Below are 14,655 nucleotides of genomic sequence, written 5' to 3'. Positions count from 1 at the left end.
GGGTGGGGGCTTGTATAATGTCCAAGAAGTGTCCAGTGCAAGCCTCATTTGGTTACACAGTCAGCAAGTCCACGAGGTGGAAACTGTGATGTGTACTTCTGCTTCTATATACCAGATGTGTATTGTGTTCCATTTATAGGTGTGTATTTAACACTCATCCGGGCACCACTGCACAATGCGAGGGGTAATGCTTTGCTGTTTTTATGTGATGGCCTAATTTCCAAATTACTGCAGCAAGTGACATCTGTGATAGGGAGCAATACCACATATTGACCAGAGGGTGTCACCGCAGCTTCACTAAAGGTACGTACCTTGGATTTCAAGAACAACCTATGAAGTGTGCTATGAGGATGGCATCCTCTTAGCACTGCTGAATGCATCCTGCTGTAAGACAGTGTCAGTCACATTATCCTCTTTTGTTATGGTTCTGCTTCCAGGGGAACTTCCTACTACGCCAAGGGTTTGTGCTGAGGGTGCTTGTTGCCTCCCTTGCTAAACATTGCAGCGTTTCTCTGCAGCGTGGTACTGGAGTAAGAGCTGCCCTTTGGGATGTGCACCCGTGTGTGGAACTTTTGCTTATGGTTCATCTGTTTAACTTTTAAGAAACCCTCTTGCTAGTGACTTCTCTGTCCCCACGTAGCTCTCTTAACAACATCACTGTAAGAAGAAGCAAATGGCAGCAAAATGTACACCACTAGAGATGAAGAAGGAAAGATTCAGGATGCATAACGAGTCCTTGGGAAATTCCTTGTTACTGGGAACGTCAGCAAGTAGACATTTGAGAAAGTACTGAGATAAGGTGTATAGCCTTATAGGTAAGTTTCACTTGAGGCTATTAACACAGATTACATCTCTAGGGGACTGATCCCTGGCCTTTGGGATGCTGGTTCCCTGTCCTCTGCGAGGAGGGGGTTGGAGTGGGGTGACTGCAAACACTGTTTCCTTGCATCTGTGTCCAGCCTCACTGCTGTGGGACCTTGAGAAACCATCCAGGAGATAGGCTGTGGGAAAGTCCCATGTGCTGTGAGTTAATTAATCGGGGCTAGCTTGAAACTTCAGTTTTACTTCAGAGAGCAGTATGACTGACACAGGGAAAAATGATTCCTCCTAGCTTGCTCCAAGTGGATGACTTCACCTAGGCGCCAGGCAGACGTACCCTTCCTGTCTGAGATGCCTCTCACCGCCTCCCTCCCGGAGTGTGGGTTCCTTGTAAGATCAATAGGATCATAAAGAAAATCCTGCTTGGAATAGAGCCCAGGTTTCTGCCTAAGGAAAAGCCCATGTCCCTCTCTGTGCTTCTGTTCTGGCAGCAGGATCCAATGCTGCTTTGCAGGGAGGGATGAGAGAGGAAACGAGATTTGTGTGAGCAGATCTCGCATTATCTAAGAGGGGGAGTGAAGTCACGGTCAGACCTGGAGCCTATCCAAAGCTCTTCTCATCACAGAGATGGGCTTAACTAGGTTATTTCAAATATCTTGGCTCGGTAACGAGCGCTATAAGTTATTTAGGTGCATCTTAAGGAATTAGTGGTACGTTTTGCCCTTGAGAAAAAACACTTCCTTCAAACTCCGCGCTGGCTTTGCAGGAGTAGTTTGTCTCTGAGCTCCTCCCATGATAGTTACTGCACTCAGGACCCCTCAGTCTCTGTGCCTGAGCATGAGAGAGCACTTGTCTGTCAGCTGTTTCACTGCCTTCCCAAAGCCCCTGCAACAAAACCCCCGTAGCACTTTGCTGCCTGGTGGCACGTTTCGGGAGGAGCAGGGTTGTGTGCTTGCCATGCTCTCCTGCACATAGTAAACCCATTCTTTATATTCAGCTGCTCGCCAATGGGGGGCAATAAATGATTTATAACCATGGCAGCAGTTGCTGTGGGAAACTGGCATCAACAAGGAACTTTCTCGTGTCCACGTCAATGAAACTACTAAAAATCTTTCCACCCTGCATCAGGTGAGACCATCTGTGATGCCTCCCAAAGATTTGGTGTAGAGGTAAGTCAGACAGAAATGGTATCACCTGCAATGTCTGTGACAGGAACCAGTGACCCTTTCAACTGTCCCACGCTGGAAGTTCCTGTGGTCAGATCGGGTCTCGTGCCACCATCTGGGCTTTCTGGGAAGGGGGTTAACAGCAAGGATTGGTAGAATCTGCTTTTGCTTGAGTTGCTCTGTGCTGCTTCAGAGATTTCTGTAATGCAGAAAATCCTGTGGTGTGATCAGGGAATGTGGGCAGCTGTAGCTGCTGTTCCAGCTGAGGGGCTTCCAGCACTTTGCAGGCTTGGGTCCTCTCTGGACTTGCAGTTCTCTGAAGCTTTGTCTTGTATCCACGCTCCTCAAATCAAATCAAGATGTACACCTGAAATAGCTTGTAGGGATGATTAGGGGAGCTACGAGAAAGAAGCAGACTCTGTAGCAGTCTGTGGTGATAGGTTAGTTAGAGGAGATTTAGGTTGGGTATAAGGAAAAAGATTTTTACAGTGAGGGTGGTGAGGCACTGGCACAGGTTGCCCAGAGAGGTGGTGGGTGCTCTGTCCTTGGAGACACCCAAGGTCAGGCTGGACGGGGCTCTGAGCACCTGGTGGAGCTGTGGGGGTCCCTGCTCACTGCAGGGGGTTGGAGTAGATGGCCTTTAAGGGTTGCATGGGAACTGTTAGGTCACGGCCTGGACCAGTGATTGAGCACCTGGTGAAGGGGCAGAGCCAGCCCTGGGAGCACAGGTGCGAGGAATTCACCCTTGTGACCTCCCAAACCTCATTTACAGGCTGGCAGCCAAGAGGGAAGGTTCTCTACATGGAGATTGCTTCCTTTAGGGTATTTTCCAGCGAGCCCTTATCTTCAGAGCAGGGTAAGCTGTTCCTTTTTTGTTACCGGCTTGTGACTAATTCCTTTCTTGGGTTATCTGAAAACTGGTCAGAGTCAGCCACATACCTCTGTTTCCATACTATGCGAGAGTCCTTTCCAACTCAAACAATTCTATGATTAAGGATTTGGCAAAAGGGTATGTTTAAGTGAAGGAAACAAATAGGATGGAGGGAAGGCTTTTCTGGGAAGTATGAACTCTGGAGGAGTTTCAGAGTGACAATTCCTTTCCTGCAGTTTCCTCGATTCCAGTGGAATATTTTCCTATTTATAGGAAGGATCATTCTATCTATAAATAAATTTTTATCTAGCTAAGGTTGTTCAAATGGAGAGCCCTGTTGTAGGATGCTGAAAGGCGCACCAACTGCTGCTTTGTAGAGGGGACCGATGCCAGTTTTGTGCCTCAGTTCGTGCTTCACATGCAGGACAAGGGAGAAGTTAGCACTGACATTTCTATACAGAAGTCTGAGTAGAGCAGCATTCCCAGTGCTGCCAAAGTGCTGTGAGTAGGAAAGCACCCTATGCACACCAGTGGGATGACTGACATTCTCCTCCTGCATCCCAGTGGGGACCACCGTTGTCTCTGGCCCATGGGCTTGAGCCATGCTAGCCACTGACTTCCATGCATGATCCCTTTCTGGTTTGACGTGTTTCTAGAAGCATATATTGTTATGGATGTGAGGTTGCTCTTTGTTCAGCAATGGTGTCTGCAATACTTTGATCCTCTGGGAAGCTTGAAGTTTGAAATGAGATCACAGTATAACACTGTGATTGATGTTTGTAACAGCGAAGCGGTATGCTTGAGTACTTGTGGGCATCTTAAGGACTAGAAATGGAATGATCATCACTGACTCACAGTCTGGTGTTTACAGATTGTCCAGTTGTTTCTCCTGCTGAGCTAAGGCAAAGAAACACCTATTGCACCCTCAGGAGGGCTGATAAAGGTTTTGGGATCTAGAGAGACACAGTAAACGTAAAAGCAGGCTTTTCTTGCCATCTTGCAGCCCACAGCTCCAGACTGCTGACTGCTTTGTGAAACGGTGGAGGAAATACAGGTGATACAAAACCACTGGGTGCTCAGCCTGGGTCTGTGCTGCTGGCAGCTGCCCCCGGCCCTGTGCTCCGCTGCACAGACAAGGTGCACTCCTTGTCTTGCACTCTGTGGGAGAGCTGTTGCAATGTGCTTAAAATGCTGGGGTGGTGGAAAAGAAGGGGCTGGTGGTGATCTTTTTTAAAGTAAAACAGTAATAGCACTTCTGGAGATGTGCAGAACTTAAGTGTACTCAGGGACTGTAGCAGAGGACAAGTGAAGGCTTGTGAGAATATATCCGCAGAAAAGAGAGTTAAGTAAGCACGGTCTGTGTGTCCTAATTAATTTGTAAAGTGTGTTTCTCTGGTGTGTGAAGGTTTAATGGTGTGCACAGAACCTTAGCTTTCATCAGTTTGCTTAAGGGTTCCTTGAGTTCCCGTGGCTTTAAGAGGCAGCTAGAGAAGTAGGCCTGGTGTGCCCAGTGTCACTGTGTCACTCAGGGAGGGAAGGCCTGGTTCGGCAAGGTGATCCTCTGTAGCTCTGAGGCCTGGGATTTATTTTCTCCCAAGGATTTAAGATTAGAGCCTTAATTGCATCTGATAAGAAATGCTCTGAACATCAAAAATAGTGCTTGCTGAGTGGGGCTTCCAGTGTCATCGCATTATAGCTGTTGAAGGATTACAGTAGATTCCCCTGTACGAATCTTCCTTCCGTTAACCCCTGAGTCAGTCGGCTTGATGCTTCCAGCTGCAGGATTGGTGTCTCCAAAGGCTGCCTGCTCTCCTTCCTCTTGGAGTCCCTCTGTTTGCCAGTCCTTCCTTTATCATTTCTCAGTTGCCAGAGCCAAGCATAGTGTCACTTAATGCTGTTTTGAATCATAGTGTTGTGATATCTTGAAGAGAGGGGAGGACTTTACCAAGTTAAAGTTTACTAAGTTCTTTACCAGGAGAGTGGTGAGGTGCTGGAATGGGCTGCCCAGAGAGGTTGTGGATGCCCTGTCCATGGAGGTGTTCAAAGCCAGGTTGGATGGGGCCCTGGGCAGCCTGGTCTTGTAAATGGGGAGGTTGGTGGCCCTGCCTGGCAGGGGAGAGTTGGAGATTCATGATCCTTGAGGTCCCTTCCAACCCAGGCCATTCTGTGACTGGGGGTCTCAGCTGCTCCAGCTCTCATCTGTGATGTTTTGCATCTCTGAAGCCCGAAAGGGTTTCAGGTGTGGTTTCTTAGGGCTCAGCTCTTGCTTGGTGTTTAGAGAGAGGAAAAAAAAGCTGGCAGAGTGAGCAGAAGGGAGGTGTGTGGGAGTGCAAGAAATCCTCCTTCATTAGAGGTGTGGAAAACAAAAGTGGGTGACTGTGCAGCTCTGACACGTGCCTCAGAGGGAGAGCTTGAACTTAACCCTATCATTCCCTTTCAAAGACATGAATACAACAGTGAGTGTGGGGGATGTTCCAGCCCCAGAGTGGGCTCTCAGGGGGATCTCTGCTTCAGCCCTTTTCTTAGTCCCACTTGGTGCTCACAGGGCTGTTTTTCACACTTTTTTTCCTCTCTGATATGCAGCATTTTCCCCTTTCTTATGTTCAGAGAGTTCAGACATCAATGTGTGCTCTGATGCTGGAGTGTGCACCTGGTTCTGGAGTCATTGCCATCACCTGTTGGCATTGTTTATGAAGCTGGGGGAGGTATTCATATGTAAATAAACTGTTGATTATGTGGCTGCAAATGCATGTGAAATCAGCTGGTTGAAAATCAGAGGTTGGTTTCTAAGAGGGATGAACTTGCAGCTGATTTAATAAGCTTGTTTCGCAGAGGACGGAGGTGAGGTGTGCTCAATCACCAGTATCACAGAATCACAGGGATTGGAAGGGACCACAAGAAATCATTGACTCCAACCCCCTGCTAAAGCACTTCCCTACAGTAGGTTGCACAGGTAGGTATCCAGACAGGTCTTCAATATCTCCAGTGAAGGACACTCCACAGCCTCTCTGGGCAGTCTGTTCTAGTGCTTCACTCTTGCAGTGAAGTTCTTCCATGTGTTTATATGGAACTTCTTATGTTTGAGTTTTAGGCTATTTCTTCTTGTCCTATTGCTACACACCAAGAAGAGCCTGGCCTCATCCCACCTCCCTTTAGATGTTTATAAACGTGAATCAGATCCCCTCCCTCAGTCATCTTTTTCCCCAGGCTGAACAGACCCAGGTTACTCTGCCTTTCCTCATAAGGGAGATGCTCCAGGCCCTTTATCATCTTTGTGGCTCTTTGCTGCACTCCTTCTAGGGAGATCCCTGTCTTTTTTGAGCTGGGGAGCCCAGGACTGGCACAGTACTCTGTCCTGATGCGGCCATATTTAGAATAGAGGGGGAGGATCACCTTCCTCAACTTGCTGGACACTCTTTTTGATGCACCTTGGGATACCATTGGCCTTCTTGGCCACAGGGGCATACTGCTGGCCATGTGAATTGAATACGTGAATTGACAGACTGGATTGGTCTTAAGTAAACTGTATTGTTCAGAAACTCATCTCCAAGGGTCCTGGACTTGATATTTTAGAGAAAGGCACCAGAGCCCCACAGTGGGCGAATGCAATATTTCATCCTAATGGAGGGCACAAACTCAGCTGCACTCTGCTTTGCAGTGCTGTGTGTGAGCCTTTTCTAAATCTATGAATTAAATAAGAGCTCAAGATCCCCAAGCAATCTGGTTTCCAGTCACGCCGCCGTGTAGGCCCTTTATGCTCCCTAGGATGCCTCCTTCAAAGTTCAGCTGTCCCAGGGAACAAGCAGATGAATCCATCCCTGACTTCCTGAGCACCCCTACCTCCCCCTCATGGAGTCACCCCAAGGCCAGGCTCTCTTTAAATCAACTTTATATAAGCTCTTAATTACACAGCTTAAAAAAACAAACAAACAAAAAAAAAACAACCAAAAAACCCCAGGAAGTAATGGCCAGACAGCAGGACAAGGCATTGATTCTTGCTTGGAAAGAGGAGGGGAGGGGTAGGGGAGTGATGTGCAGAAATATTTAACTATTCAGTGCCATGTAAGAGCATGAATTTTCGGCAGTTGGTGAGAAGACTTTGCCAGTGTGTTAGATGTGATGGGGGTTGTGGCAAGCAGGCAAACCACTGCAGTGTGCTGCTTCTTTCTCTTCTCTTCTCCCACTTGCTTCCCCAAAATACAGTGGTTTAGTCATATGGTCACAGTGCCTCCTACTCAGGTCCTGGTCTGCCATCATATAACTTTCCTATTGCATTCAGCTAAAACCCAACTAATGTAATAATGGGCTGAAAGCTGTTACTGCTTGCTTTCTTTGCTGCTTTCCAGCACAATATGGTTTGTGTTCATCCAACTGTTCCTCAGGAGAGACAAGTGCAGTGTTCTGGTTGGGTGAAACAAGGGTTGGGCTGCTGGTGGACAGGCATAGAACCTTCTGGAGGCCAGGGGTACAGAAAAGCAATGTCACCTTCGGTGTTATTTGAGCAATGACAGAGCCCTGAGCATCTGTGTAGTAAGAGGTGCTCACAAAACCCTGGTGCTGATATGCATTATTCTGCAGCAAATCACTGCTTTGTCCAGACCTTCAGGCTTATTGAATGTCTTATGATGAAAAACCAATGGAGTGGGCTGAGTGGATTGGAGAAATGTTGGCTTATGTCTTTATGAATACAAGATGTGATCACATCGTGATATTACTGGGGAGGATCTGCGTTGTGGTAGATGGCATGTTTTGTAGTTGCATACAGAATGTCTTACCAAATTCTTGATGTGGTAGTGTCACCTGGAAGAGCGTGAATTGCTCATCCTCCTTCCTGTTGAGCTTCAGGACTCTTCTCCAAGCATCTTTCCAGTCTGGTTCTGCTTAATTCATGAGGTCTAATGAGTTTGTAGCCCATGGTGAAAGTACTATGGACAAATTGCCTGCTAAAGTCAGATGTATTATGATTGCAGTGTTTTCAATTAATTTAGAGGTGGTTTGTCTCTAAGTGCAAGGGGGGCGGTTTGGTGGTTGAGATTTGGTTTGGCTATGGCTAGTACCATGCCAGTAGAACAGCACTTAAAGGTGCACGATATATGTGGGAAATACACTGTGTCTCTGGAAGGCTCAGGAGGCTGATCCCACGCTTTGATTTCCGCTGTCTTGAAGCAAGCAGTAGGCTGCAAATTCCAGAGTGACTGTGGGAGAGCTGCTGCTTTATTTCCCTCCATTTAAGCAAGAACACTGGCAAGCTGCCCTCCCTCCCCCGAGAGCCTCATCCTCCAGGTCTGTTTGCACGCTGCTTGCCGAACGCCTAAAAAAAGGAGCCAATCAGATTGCATTTGCCTAATACATTAATGAATCTGCTTAGGTGTCATCAGGTCTAATGTCTTAGTGAGCAGTGACAGTTCAGTGCATCAGGACTGAATTGCTGAGGAGAAGTTGTGGGGAGGTGGATTGCCAGAGGTGTGCTGAGACCTGTGGACTTTGGGGCTGGGGACCTGGCGTGGTAGAGTTAAACTTCCCCGGGTACTAATGGAAGCATGTAAACAAAAACAAAGGTGAAGGTAGGTCTCCCTTCTTGTCGTTCTTGCAGCAAGCATTTTGTTTATTTTGTGGTTGGTGCCCTTTGCCAAAGGAACTCGAACTCCTTGGCTGGCTGCATGGGAGTAGGCTTTACTTGTGCGTGTTTACTGGAGTTATAGTCGCAATAAATTTTTTTAAAGGATCCCTTGAGAAGACAGAACTATAACAGCCTTTGTTATTCCTAGCAGAATGCATGCAAACACAAACAGATTAAATCCATGCGAGCTCCTTCCCTGCCTCCTGTGGGATGGACCAATGGCTCAGGTGCGAAGGGCTTTATGTGCGAGGGCTACGTGAGGTTTTACACTCTCATCCACAAAGAAACTTCTTTGCACCCCAGGGAGAGCACTCAGCTGGGAGCTGAAGTGAGAGCGGTGTGAGGTGGGTGGCTGTGTCTGTCCAAGGAACAGATCTGTGGCTTTACTGAGTCATGTGCAGCCAGACCTGCTTTAAATGCCTGGTGTACCAGGCTTTGTATCCCTGCAGCTAGCCTCGGTGCTTTCTCCTTTGCTGGCTGAACTGGTGGCACAGGATGATCTCTCCTGGGCAAGGCTCTGCTGCTAAATGCTGTGCCAGGAACGTGCACAAGTGTGGTGTGCGCTGTGCCCTTCCCCAGCTCCCCTGCAGCTCTCCTTAGGGCTTCTGTGGGTACCAGGGAGACCGTGGTGTGGCATTCCTTTGCTTCACCGGGAAGATCCTACAAGGTTAGACACAAAAGTATTACAAATATTAGCCAGATTATCATTTTTTTAAGTGAGTATCAAACAAGGCAAGCATCTGACAAAATGGGAGCAGCTTGTTTCAGACGGTTGCGTGGCTTTGCCAAGTGTTTTCAAGCATCTCAACTACTGTTCAGCTGACAATTGCTTTGATCCTTTCTTTACCTGTTCTGCGGAAAATGAAAGATCACAGCTCATGGATGTGTTTGGAGAAAAAAAAATCTTTTTATCAAAGACTTTTTTTTTTTGCATTGTTTTAAAAATGCGCAGATGACAGACTGCATGAAGAAGCCTGGTTCCGCAGTGTAGGCTGTGCTCTGGAGGTTGTTCCCCTTGGCATTTAAAATTAATTACAGTTTTGCTATCAGTACTGATGGGTATGAGTTAAGACCCAAACTGTTATCTCCTCTTGTGGTTTCCTATAGTTGCTATGGTTTAAAACACAGACAAACACATGCACAAAAGACTTGAGTAGCCAGGATCTGTCCATCCTAGGGGCGATGGTAATTTCATGGTAAACCTGTGCCTCACAGACTCAGAGCTCTTTGGCAGCTGTAGAGAGGGACATGCCCATGCCTGAGTCTCTAGAGGAGCCTGGCACAGGTGTAACCTTGTCATAATACACAGGTTTCAAGTGCGTATCTTTGTCTGGATGCCTAGCTTGATGCTCCTAGGTACAGTGCAAACCTCCACTGTCATTCAATTACTGCTCAAACCCCATCAAGGTTTGTAGAAGGAAGTGCCCTTGTTTGTAAGGAGCATTGCTTGATATCCCAGAGCACAATTCTATCCCATGTAGGAATCTCAACTTTCACTCATCCGTTCTGCTCCAGAGGCAGCATGTCTTCTATAGAATCATAGAATCACCAAGGTTGGAAAAGACCCACAGCATCACCCAGTCCAACCATCCACCCATCACCAATAGTTCTCACTAAACCACGTCCCTCCAAACAACGTTCAAACGTTCCTTGAATACCTCCAGGGTCAGTGACTCCACCACCTCCCTGGGCAGCCCATTCCAGTGCCTGACCACTCTTTCAGAGAAGTAGTATTTCCTAATGTCCAGCCTGAAAACATACCTTGCTGAAGTCTCAGGAAACGTTACCTGGGTGATGTGTTTTTATATTTGAGAAGAATGGTAAAGTCCTGGCTTTGCATTAAGATAACGGGACACCTCTGGACATTCTTGCTCTCACTCAGACGAGGAGTGCAATGATACCGTGTGAGGAGTAGGAAGAAAGATTTGCTTTGTTAGCAGCTGCTGCAGTGGAGCAGTGGGATCCACGATGGGTTGGCGGTCACCTGTACCCGGGTACTGGTTGCATGTGAGTTTTTCTTCCTGCCCCTGAAGCTTTCCTTTCTTGGTGCTCACAGGGTCTCTTCTAAATGTCCTCATCTTTCAATTACCTGCCCAGCTTTAGGTGCAGCCATAAGGCCTAATTTTGCGTGGAGGGTGGAATCGCTTCGAGCTCTGCCAACATAGGATTTATGGCATTTCAGTAGGCTCGCTGGTTACTCTTTGCTGTGAATGAGCTCTGCTTTGTGCTGAAGGCCTGGTGCACAGCTGCTGGTGGTGGAGAAGGGCCGGCTGCTAAATGAGCTGTTCCCTCCATGCTGCCACCTCACAGCATTCCCACCAGCAATCCCCCATACCTCATTTCTGGCATCTCACGGAAAACGATAGCACAGCCATTCTTCACCCATCATTATTCTTTGCTGTGGGCTGGCGGCTGGAAATCATTTTCCACCCAGGACTGACGGGGATAATGCATTTCAGAAGAGGAGTAGTTTCTCAAAGCATCCATGGGCTATGCACTACAGCCACTTGCTTTCAGTGGGGTCAGGCTCAGCCCTCTGCTTTCTGCTATTTCTACTTCCTACAAAGCCACTCAGAGCCTTCTCCACTGTAGGCACAGAGTTTTGTTTAAAATAGTGAGGGTAAAATGGGGAACTTATTCATCTACCACTGCAGTCTTCTCCATGACTTTGCAGGGCTTTGTAAATATTCAGCTTTGTAGTTCTTTGAGAAAAATCCACCTTCCTGTGCCTATTTTTCCTTCTCTTGGTGCTCAGGCAGCTAATTTCTGGAGCCGCAGGAGAATTGAGTGGAAAGCCATTAGCAAGGAAATTGAGCTCTTCATCTCTGTTTGTTGTAATAACGTTCTTCAATGTGGGAGAGTTTGGAAGAAGACTCCCCATCTGTTTGAGGCAGGCTGTTACCTGCCTGCAGGTTTGGGTATCTTCCAGCTTGCAGTATGCTCCCTGCCAAGCTCTTACCAGGGATCGATGCAAGTTGGAAGTGTTTTTCAGGACCTCTCAAAGCTGATGGCAGGTAGAATAAGTTTCAGGCCTGACTTCTCTTTGTATCTTCAGTTCCAGTCTCAGCTGCCTTCACTGTATAGATTTGCCCCCATCATTGCATGGATTTTTCAATAGCTGCAGCAATTCTTCTATTTATTAAATTGTTTTCTGCTGGCACTGCGTGTTGGTCTGTAATAGAGGCTGGTGGGGTGGCATCACTGAAGCTGGTTGGGCTTTGCCCACCTCCTGCCTCCAGCAGGTCGGTACACACAGTGTGGGGTGAAAGCTGTAGGAGCTGTTTGGTTTTCAAAACAATTAGGGCTAAATTCTGGCAAAGCTGGGGAGAGGGCTTTGACCATGCCATGTAAGCACACTGTCTCACGTGCCCTGCTTTTGAAGTGGCTGCATGATAGCTGGATGCATAGGAGAGTCATGTTTTTCCCATGTCCATTACTCCCCAGACTTTGTGTTAAGGATGTGCAGATTTATTTATTCTTTTTTCTTCGTGTTACATGAAAACCATTCTATTATGATCAAGTAAATGCAATGCAACTTGTGCTGGATAGCATGTGCCAGCAGCTGGTTTCTCTGCATCCACAGCTGAGGCTCAGCTTCACATGGCTGCTGACTTTTCAGGTAGCCAGAGCGAACAGATGGCGACTTGCCACGTTTGGCAGTGAGTTAAAGCCTGCAATTAACCACTACGCAGTTAACTAGATTAGCAACATAGGGAACCAAGCAGGCTTAGCTGAGGACCATGCGATCCTAAATGAATTAGGTTGGGAAGCACGGGGTGTGCGGTGCCCTGAGTCACCAGAGCATGCCTGCAGGTCAGCTCTGTGCTCAGGTAGGGATTCACCCCTTGGAATTGGGGTTACTCCGAATGGACTCCGTTTTACAATTGGATGAGGGTAATTTAAGAAAAATATCAAATGTTCAGTTTTAAAACTTTTTTTTTTAACAGAAATAGTTGAAACAAGCACTTTCTCACCCATCACATCAATTTCACAATCACATCACAGTCAAAGAATCACAGAATGCCTGGGGTGGAAGGAACCTTAAAGACCAGCCAGTTCCAACTCCCTGCCGTGGGCATGGCTGCCAATATATGGTATGTTTTGTGTATTACTGGCTTCTAACTGCTTGGCATGAAGGTGCGCCCCCCACTCACCTCTCTTGTCATTCTTTGGATTGTTAGATTTATTCTCTGTGACACCACTTGGTGGGGGGAAGGAAGCAGAAGACAGTGGCCCTCTCAAAGCCCTCAGGGCCCTGCTGCTTTGAGGATGGAGTCTAATTAATAAGGAAAAGCCAAGGAGGTCTTGCCCAAAGGCTGTGCGAAGCAGAGGCAGTTGGAGAAAGGCAGATGCAGCAGTATCTCTATTCATCCTGTTTTCCGCCTGTTTTTTTCTCCACGAGAAATCTAGGATTGATTAAGAAACGAGCATTTGAAAAATAAAAAGCCTTCATGCCCACTCATATATTTTTTTTTTTTCCCCTGAATGTTGGTATTTCAGCTCACATCAATTTTTACCGTTGGCTCTGAACCCAGCTTGTATTTGTTAGTGAAGCTCATCTGTTTCCTCCCAGTCTGCAAAGCTTCATTGGCGCCTTCGGTGCTAAATTAATAACCTGCTTCTGCTCGTTGGTCACATAACCAGAAGGTCTGCATAAACCTGCTGGCTCCAGACCAGCTGTGTGCTTGGGTCGTTTCCCCTGTAGGCTCAAATGCCACGCGGAGTTGGTTGCCCTTGCACAGTGCACAAATGAGGTTGCCATAGGGGAAGCCCATGGGTTCCCAGCCCAGCAGTGGTTCCTGAGAACAAAATAAGAAGCTGCATGTGTGCTGTGAGGCTGCTGCAAAGGGCCGTGCTGCCCAGCAAGTATGCCATGTGAAAGAAAAGATGTCAAGAGGGGTAACTGAGTAGACTTCAAGTTACAAGTGTGTAAGACGGCATCATTTCCATCCCTGCTCTGGACAGGGGAAAAGCCCTGCTTAGCCCCAAGTCTTCCGTGCTGCTGTAGGGAAATGCAGCCTGAGAGCAGGTTGCTGGTCAAAGCAGGGAGGGTGGAGGTTTAGCAAATACATCTGAAAATGTATTTGTTAAAATGAAGAGGCTGTGCTTCACGTGTAGGGATTTCATGGCAAGTAGTTTTGTTAACCTACTGGGAGGGATGCCTCAAGGAATGGTGTTGCAACCAGGTTCATTTCTAGGCTGCCTGTGTGCACAGGACACTGCTCCTTCCCTGTGTAATGCATTGTGCCATTAAGGGTCTGCAGGTGACATAATGTGGCCGTGGGGGTGATGCTGCCCAAGATGAAGTGGGATGATGCGATGCTGAGGAGCGAAGGTGCTGTTTCTCCTCTGATAGCAGCAATTTTTTCTTCCATTTTAGTAAAAATGAAATAAAACCTTGGCTCCCTGTTTTTCAGGTTAAGCGTGTGGGCTGTTGAATCTGCCTCACCAGCAGAAGGGCAAGGTGTGCCGGTATTCCAGGCTGGAGACTGGATGCTGGATGCTCCCAGGTGGTCTCAATCTGACCAGCTGACAATCTTTGCTCAACTTTGGTCATTATGTTGGTGGTTTAATGAGGATCATGCTTTTCAGCTCTCCTGACATTGCTTCCCTGTAGAGTTGCTCATTTGAGACACCCAGCAGCTTACATTTTTTTGCTAGAGCTGAGCTGGTAGCTTGTTACTCAGCTTAATTAAAGGGAACAGATTGAACACCATACCAGGGAATATCCTTTGAAGAGGCAGTGCTTCTGCCACGTTGTGGAATTGTCCCTAACCAATGGCTCCGTTAGATGACACGTGCTTGTCGAAAGAGAGATCCTTGGCCTGAAGGGTTTATTGTCTGAGAAGAAAACAAGGAGAGAGTTGAACAAGCAGCATTTCTGCTATGCTGTTTTTACAGGCAAGAGCTGCAGGAGATTAAGTCTTGCCTGCAGCAGAGCCGGGGCAGAATTTTCCTATCGTCTCTAACAGCACAGAGCAGTGCTGGAGCCTGAGGCAGTCCTCTGCTGCTTGTTTGTAGCAAAGAGGAAAAACTTTTTTGAGAATTCTCCTGTTTCATGCAGGTAATGTCACGCTTGGACACCCACGTGCTGTAGTTGGCCAATTTTCTGCCATCCTGCGATGTATAGGGTTGCTATTTTCTCATGGACCCAATTACTGGGCTTTGGAGAAGCTGAG

The 14,655-nt window shown here is 47.4% G+C and overlaps 1 protein-coding gene across 4 annotated transcripts in view; it reads left to right on the top strand.

Moving 5' to 3' along the window:
* Positions 1-130: 130 nt before the first annotated feature.
* Positions 131-14,655, top strand: part of FAM179A (family with sequence similarity 179 member A) — a 50,160-nt gene continuing 35,635 nt past the window's right edge. Inside the window, exons 1-2 of one of the 4 annotated variants that reach the window (XM_025148653.2) lie at positions 131-303; positions 438-815. The gene's annotated coding sequence lies outside the window, so the exon portion shown is untranslated. Of the gene's footprint in view, positions 304-437; positions 816-1,152; positions 1,989-2,757; positions 2,842-8,249; positions 8,421-14,655 lie in introns of those variants that run through there. The other 3 variants (NM_001398242.1, XM_040697026.2, XM_015278075.4) reach the window with 3 other exon arrangements.

Source organism: Gallus gallus, chromosome 3 (genome assembly GCF_016699485.2).
Source record: "Gallus gallus isolate bGalGal1 chromosome 3, bGalGal1.mat.broiler.GRCg7b, whole genome shotgun sequence".
In the NCBI taxonomy this organism is placed as follows: Eukaryota; Metazoa; Chordata; class Aves; order Galliformes; family Phasianidae; genus Gallus; species Gallus gallus.
The sequence above is the reverse complement of the archived record's forward strand: the minus strand, read 5'-3'. Positions and strand labels throughout refer to the sequence as shown.